The sequence below is a fragment of the Oncorhynchus keta genome, chromosome 13 (genome assembly GCF_023373465.1).
Source record: "Oncorhynchus keta strain PuntledgeMale-10-30-2019 chromosome 13, Oket_V2, whole genome shotgun sequence".
Taxonomy (NCBI): Eukaryota; Metazoa; Chordata; class Actinopteri; order Salmoniformes; family Salmonidae; genus Oncorhynchus; species Oncorhynchus keta.
In genome coordinates, this window is record NC_068433.1 from 47,485,253 (window position 1) to 47,491,265 (window position 6,013).

The window sequence follows — 6,013 nt, forward strand, 5'->3', positions numbered from 1 at the left end:
GGGAATAGTTTTGTAAGAGAGGAAGCTAGTCCACCTATAAGGGAAGAATAGGGAATAGTTTTGTAAGAGAGGAAGCTAGTCCCGCCTCCATAAGGGGAAGAGGGGAATAGTTTTGTAAGAGAGGAAGCTAGACCTCCATAAGGGAAGAGGGGAATAGTTTTGTAAGAGAGGAAGCTAGTACCACCTCCATAAGGGAAGAGGGAATAGTTTTGTAGAGAGGAAGCTAGTACCACCTTCATAAGGAAGAGGGGAATAGTACCACCTCCATTGAGAATAGTTTTGTAAGAGAGGAAGCTAGTCCCGCCTTCATAAGGGAAGAGGGGAATTTTTTTGTAAGAGAGGAAGCTAGTACCACCTCCATAAGGGAAGGGAATAGTTTTGTAAGGGAAGCTAGTCCCACCTTCATAAGGGAAGAGGGAATAGTTTTGTAAGAGAGGAAGCTAGTACCACCTCCATAAGGGAAGAGGGGAATAGTTTTGTAAGAGAGGAAGCTAGTACCACCTTCATAAGGAATAGTTTTGTAAGAGGAAGCTAGTACCACCTCCATATAAAGAGAGGAAGCTAGTCCACGCTTTCTAGTACCACCTTCATAAGGGAAGAGGGGAATCAAGAGAGGAAGCTAGTACCACCTCCATAAGGGAAGAGGGGAATAGTTTTGGAAGAGAGGAAGCTAGTCCCGCCTTCATAAGGGAAGAGGGGAATAGTTTTGTAAGAGGAAGCTAGTAGTTTTGTAAGAGAGCCACCCACCTCCATAAGGGAAGAAGAGGGGAATAGTTTTGTAAGAGAGGAAGCTAGTACCACCTCCATACGTTTTGTAAGAGAGAGGGGACCTCCATAGTTTTTGTAAGAGAGGAAGCTCTCCCGCCTTCATAAGGGAAGGGAATAGTTTTGTAAGAGGGAAGCTAGTACCACCTTCATAAGGGAAGAGGGAATAGTTTTGTAGAGAGGAAGCTAGTACCACCTCCATAAGGAAGAGGGGGAATAGTTTTGTAAGAGAGGAAGCTAGTACCACCTTCATAAGGTTTTGAAGAGAGGAATAGTTTAAGGGAAGAGGGAATAGTTTTGTAAGAGAGGAAGCTAGTACCACCTCCATAAGGGAAGAGGGGAATAGTTTTGTAAGAGAGGAAGCTAGTACCACCTCCATAAGGAATGTTAGAAGAGAATAGTTTTGAAGTAGAGGAAGCTAGTACCACCTCCATAAGGGAAGAGGGGAATAGTTTTGTAAGAGAGGAAGCTAGTACCACCTTCATAAGGGAAGAGGAGAATAGTTTTGGAGGGAAGCTAGTTTCCATAAGAAGAGAAAGAGAAGCTAGTACCACCTCCATAAGGGAAGAGGGGAATAGTTTTGTAAGAGAGGAAGCTAACCACCTCCATAAGGGAAGAGGGGAATAGTTTTGTAAGAGGAGTAGTCCCGCCTTCATAAGGGAAGAGGGGAATAGTTTTTAAGAGAGGAAGCTAGTACCACCTCCATAAGGGAAGAATAGAAGAATAGTTTTGTAAGAGAGGAAGCTAGTACCACCTTCATAAGGGAAGAAAATAATAGTTTTTGTAAGAGAGGAAGCTAATACCACCTCCATAAGGGAAGAGAGGGAAGTTTAGGGAATAGTTTTGAGAGAGGAAGCTAGTTTTAGTTTTGTAAGAGAGGAAGCTAGTCCCGCCTTCATAAGGGAAGAGGGGAATAGTTTTGTAAGAGAGGAAGCTAGTACCACCTCCATAAGGGAAGAGGGGAATAGTTTTGTAAGAGAGGAAGCTAGTACCACCTCCATAAGCGAAGAATAGTTTTGTAAGGGAATAGTTTTAGTTTTTTAAGAGAGGAAGCTAGTCCACCTTCATAGTTTTTGTAAGAGAGGAAGCTAGTACCACCTCCATCAGGGAAGAGGGAATAGTTTTGTAAGAGAGGAAGCTAGTTTCATAAGGTTTTTGAAGAAAGCTAGGGGAAGGGAATAGTTTTGTAAGAGAGGAAGCTAGTTTTGTAAGAGAGGAAGCTAGTACCACCTCCATAAGGGAAATAGTTTTGTAAGAGGGAAGCTAGTACCAATAGGGAAGAGGGGAATAGTTTTGTAAGAAGCTTTAGAAGAGGGGAATAGTTTTGTAGGAAGCTAGTACCACCTCCATAAGGGAAGAGGGGAATAGTTTTGTAAGAGAGGAAGCTAGTACCACCTCCATAAGGGAAGTTTTGTAGGAGGAAGCTAGTTTTGGGAAGAGGGGAATAGTTTTGTAAGAGAGGAAGCTAGTACCACCTCCATAAGGAAAGAGGGGAATAGTTTTGTAAGAGAGGAAGCTCGTCCCGCCTTCATAAGGGAAGAGGGGAATAGTTTTGTAAGAGAGGAAGCTAGTACCACCTCCATAAGGGAAGAAGAGAATAGTTTTGTAAGAGAGGAAGCTAGTACCACCTTCATAAGGGAAGAAAATAATAGTTTTGTAAGAGAGGAAGCTAATACCACCTCCATAAGGGAAGAGGGGAATAGTTTAGAAAGAGAGGAAGCTAGTACCACCTTCATAAGGGAAGAAGAGAATAGTTTTGTAAGAGAGGAAGCTAGTACCACCTCCATAAGGGAAGAGGGGAATAGTTTTGGAAGAGAGGAAGCTAGTAAGAGGGGAATAGTTTTGTAAGAGGAGCTAGTACCACCTTCATAAGGGAAGAGGGGAATAGTTTTGTAAGAGAGGAAGCTAGTACCACCTCCATAAGGAAGAAGGGGAATAAGAGAGGAAGCTAGTACCACCTCCATAAGGGAAGAGGGGAATAGTTTTGTAAGAGGAAGGTGTAAGAGGGAATAGTTTTGTAACCTCCATAAGGGAAGAAGGAATAGTTTTGTAAGAGAGAAGCTAGTCCCACCTCCATAAGGGAAGAGGGGAATAGTTTTGGGAAGAGAATAGTTTTGTAAGAGGAAGCTAGTACCACCTCCATCATAAGGGAAGAGGGGAATAGTTTTTGTAAGAGAGGAAGCTAGTACCACCTCCATAAGGAAGAGGGGAAGTTTTGGAAGAGGGGAATAGTTTTGTAAGAGAGGAAGCTAGTCCCGCCTTCATAAGGGAAGAGGGGAATAGTTTTGTAAGAGAGGAAGCTAGTACCACCTCCATAAGGGAAGAGGGGAATAGTTTTGTAAGAGAGCAAGCTAGTACCACCTCCATAAGCGAAGAGGGGAATAGTTTTGTAAGAGAGGAAGCTAGTCCTTCCATAGGGAAGAAGTTTTGTAAGAAAGCTAGTACCACCTCCATCAGGGAAGAGGGGAATAGTTTTGTAAGAGAGGAAGCTAGTCCCACCTTCATAAGGGAAGAAAATAATAGTTTTGTAAGAGAGGAAGCTAGTACCACCTCCATAAGTGAAGAGGGGAATAGTTTTGTAAGAGAGGAAGCTAGTACCACCTTCATAAGGGAAGAGGGGAATAGTTCAGAAAGAGAGGAAGCTAGTACCACCTCCATAAGGGAAGAGGGGAATAGTTTTGTAAGAGAGGAAGCTAGTACCACCTCCATAAGGGAAGAGGGGAATAGTTTTGTAAGAGAGGAAGCTAGTACCACCTCCATAAGGGAAGAGGGGAATAGTTTTGTAAGAGAGGAAGCTAGTACCACCTCCATAAGGGAAGAGGGGAATAGTTTTGTAAGAGAGGAAGCTAGTCCCGCCTTCATAAGGGAAGAGGGGAATAGTTTTGTAAGAGAGGAAGCTAGTACCACCTCCATAAGGGAAGAGGGGAATAGTTTTGTAAGAGAGGAAGCTAGTACCACCTTTGTAAGTTTTGTAAGGAAGAGTACCACCTCCATAAGGGAAGGGAATAGTTTTGTAAGAGAGGAAGCTAGTACCACCTCCATAAGGGAAGAAGAAGAAGAAGAGGGGAAGTTTTGTAAGAGAGGAAGCTAGTACCACCTCCATAATCCATAAGGAGAAGTTTTGTAAGAGAAAGCTAGTTTTAGTAAGAGAGGAAGCTAGTACCACCTTCATAAGGAAGAAAATAATAGTTTTGTAAGAGAGAGAAGCTAGTCCCGCCATAAGGGAAGAGGGGAATAGTTTTTGAAAGAGAGGAAGCTAGTACCACCTTCATAAGGGAAGAGGGGAATAGTTTTGTAAGAGAGGAAGCTAGTACCACCTCCATAAGGGAAGAGGGGAATAGTTTTGTAAGAGAGGAAGCTAGTACCACCTTAAGGGAAGAGGGGAATCGTTTTGTAAGAGAGGAAGCTAGTACCACCTTCATAAGGGAAGAAGGGAATAGTTTTTGTAAGAGAGGAAGCTAATACCACCTCCATAAGGGAAGAGGGGAATAGTTTAGAAAGAGAGGAAGCTAGTACCACCTTCATAAGGGAAGAAGAGAATAGTTTTGTAAGAGAGGAAGCTAGTCCCGCCTTCATAAGGGAAGAGGGGAATAGTTTTGTAAGAGAGGAAGCTAGTACCACCTCCATAAGGGAAGAGGGGAATAGTTTTGTAAGAGAGGAAGCTAGTACCACCTCCATAAGGGAAGAGGGGAATAGTTTTGTAAGAGAGCAAGCTAGTACCACCTCCATAAGCGAAGAGGGGAATAGTTTTGTAAGAGAGGGGAATAGTTTTGTAAGAGAGGAAGCTCCCGGGAAGAGGGGAATAGTTTTGTAAGAGGAAGCTAGTACCACCTCATAGGGGAATAGTTTTGTAAGAGAGGAAGCTAGTACCACCTCCATAAGGAAGAGGGGAATAGTTTTGTAAGAGAGGAAGCTAGTACCCCTCCCTTTTGTAAGAGAGGAAGCTATAATAAGGGAAGAGGGGAATAGTTTTGTAAGAGAGGAAGCTAGTCCCGCCTTCATAAGGGAATAGTTTTGTAAGAGAGGAAGCTAGTACCACCTCCATAAGGGAAGAGGGGAATAGTTTTGTAAGAGTGGAAGCTCGTACCACCTTCATAAGGGAAGAGGGGAATAGTTTTGTAAGAGAGGAAGCTAGTACCACCTCCATAAGGGAAGAGGGGAATAGTTTTGTAAGAGAGGAAGCTAGTCCCGCCTTCATAAGGGAAGAGGGGAATAGTTTTGTAAGGGAAGAGGAATAGTTTTTGTAGAGAGGAAGCTAGTACCACCTTCCATAAGGGAAGAAAAAGAAGAGGGAATAATACCACCTCCATAAGTTTTGTAAGAGAGGAAGCTAGTACCACCTTCATAAGGGAAGAAAATAATAGGTAAGAGAGGAATAGTACCACCTCCATAAGGGAAGAGGGGAATAGTTTAGAAAGAGAGGAAGCTAGTACCACCTTCATAAGGGAAGAAGGAATAGTTTTGTAAGAGAGGAAGCTAGTCCCGCCTTCATATAAGGAAGAGGGGAATAGTTTTGTAAGAGAGGAAGCTAGTACCACCTCCATAAGGAAGGGGAATAGTTTTGTAAAGAGAGGAAGCTAATAGTTAGTTTTGTAAGAGAGGAAGCTAGTACCACCTCCATAAGGGAAGAGGGGAATAGTTTTGTAAGAGAGGAAGCTAGTCCCACCTTCATAAGGGAAGGGGAATAGTTTTGTAAGAGAGGAAGCTAGTACCACCTCCATAAGGGAAGAGGGGAATAGTTTTGTAAGAGAGGAAGCTAGTCCCACCTTCATAAGGGAAGTTTTGTAAGAATAGTTTTGGAGAGGAATAGTTTCCCTAAGTTTTGTAAGAGAAAGAAGAGGAAGCTAGTACCACCTTCATAAGGGAAGAATAGTTTTGGGAATAGTTTTGTAAGAGAGGAAGCTAGTACCACCTCCATAAGGGAAGAGGGGAATAGTTTTGTAAGAGAGGAAGCTAGTCCCACCTTCATAAGGGAAGTTTTGTAAGAGGGAAGCTAGTACCACCTCCATAAGGGAAGAGGGGAATAGTTTTGTAAGAGAGGAAGCTAGGGAAGAGGGGAATAGTTTTGTAAGAGAGGAAGCTAGTACCACCTCCATAAGGGAAGAGGGGAATAGTTTTTAAGAGAGGAATACCACCTTCATAAGGGAAGAGGAATAGTTTTGTAAGAGAGAAGCTAGTACCACCTTTTTGTAAGAGAGGAAGCTAGTCCCACCTTCATAAAGAGAAACAGCTAATTACCACCTCCATA

General features: G+C 43.0%; 1 long non-coding RNA gene across 9 annotated transcripts; it reads right to left on the minus strand.

Moving 5' to 3' along the window:
• Positions 1-1,630: 1,630 nt before the first annotated feature.
• LOC127906900 (uncharacterized) lies at positions 1,631-5,875 on the minus strand. 9 transcript variants are annotated; one of them, XR_008063063.1, is made up of 3 exons: positions 4,083-4,121; positions 3,418-3,723; positions 1,631-1,760 (listed from the first exon to the last, which is right to left on the minus strand). It is a non-coding gene; the product is annotated as an uncharacterized LOC127906900 (long non-coding RNA). The 9 variants fall into 9 exon arrangements; XR_008063070.1 differs by lacking the exons at positions 1,631-1,760; positions 4,083-4,121 and adding exons at positions 2,997-3,075; positions 5,856-5,875; XR_008063069.1 differs by lacking the exons at positions 1,631-1,760; positions 4,083-4,121 and adding exons at positions 2,997-3,075; positions 5,678-5,697.
• Between the last annotated feature and the right edge of the window lie 138 nt (positions 5,876-6,013).